Source organism: Enoplosus armatus, chromosome 12 (assembly GCF_043641665.1).
Source record: "Enoplosus armatus isolate fEnoArm2 chromosome 12, fEnoArm2.hap1, whole genome shotgun sequence".
NCBI classification, from domain to species: domain Eukaryota; kingdom Metazoa; phylum Chordata; class Actinopteri; order Centrarchiformes; family Enoplosidae; genus Enoplosus; species Enoplosus armatus.
In genome coordinates, this window is record NC_092191.1 from 22,773,061 (window position 1) to 22,774,580 (window position 1,520).

Below are 1,520 nucleotides of genomic sequence, written 5' to 3' on the forward strand. Positions count from 1 at the left end.
TTAGGACCCTTAGGATCTCACCCAGAGCTCTCTAAATCAGTCACACCCAGCCAACTGAAGCCCCACGGCGCGGAATCGAATGGAACTCAGCAAGACACCTGAGGGACGGTGACAGGAAGCAGGAGGGTAGACACGGCACAATGAACACCGGTGGAGTCAAATCCAATACAAGGTCCCCGCAACAAGTGCTGCCTTTGAGAAGTTGTAGGCTTTGTTTTTGGTTTTTCTCTCTCTCTCTCTTTGACAATGTGTGAGGGGATCGATTCAAGCTTTCATCGAACATTTCAGTTCAACCTCGGCCGACATACAGGTGCTACACTGTAAATGCCATTCAACAGACAAAGTCGACATTCTTTGAGAGAGCAATCCCAACGCGAGACCCGCTTGCTTGGAGTTTTCAACGGACGGTTGATGCTCGGTTGTCATGGGAGATGGATCTGTTGGACCTTACTGTAAATTGGGACTTCCCGAGGTCAGGAAAGAACTTTGATGCTCAATAGATATTCTTGATTAGGCACCTGTAGCAGCTGTATCACACTGCAAGTAAAAGCTCTGCATTCAAAATCGTACTTTAGTAAAACACCCGTACGTGTTATAAGAAAAAAAAAAGTATCAAAAGTAATACTTTTCACGCAGAATCAACCTTAACGGTGATATTTTGTATGTGATTTGATTATTCTTTTAGGTGCCTTACGGTGAAAGCAGCATTTTAACGGGTTGAGGTGGAGCTGATCAGACGTATTTTACGTTCTGTAGGGTAGTTTAATCTGCTGTTTAACAGTGCATCACATTCTATATGCTCATCATGTTTTGTATCAACAAGCTTGTTGAATACAGTTGTGCATTTCCCACTGAAATAAAAAGGTTTAAAGTGGCATCAAATCGAATTATTGATGTAAAGCGCTCGAGTAAACTAACTGTGACTAAAAGTTAGAAAATTTTTTGGTGCAGGCCTCGATATGTTTTTTTAGCCATGCTAGCAGCATTGCTCTATGGATGGCAATGTTGGTTTGTCCACCACTTTGTTACAGACTGAAATGTCTCAGTGACTATCAGATGGATTCCATTGACATTTTATAGACATTCACGGTTCCCAGAGGATCAATCCTCACCTTTGCCTCTAGCACCACCATGGTTGACATTTGTGTTTGTAATTGAAATGTCTCGACGATTGCTGGACGGCTTGCCATGAAATTTGGTCCAGACGTTCCGGTTCCCCTCAGGATGAACCGTATCAGGTCATCAGCTTGTTTAATACTTTGGTTTATGACTAAGAAGTACAGCCTCACAGAGCCGTTAGCATGACCATAGACCAGGGATACTCAACTTGCTTTGCCCGGGGGCCACTTTTCCGAGATGACATGAAACAAACATCAACAGGCCTCAGGCCTTTCTGCCAGAAAGCCTTTCTAAAATGTGGATAACGTTGTGAAACGGTCGCAGTTTGGTTAGGGTTAGGCAAAGATCATGGTTTGGGTTCAAATAATAAGTCAACGTTGACGTATGGTTTCACACGGGAC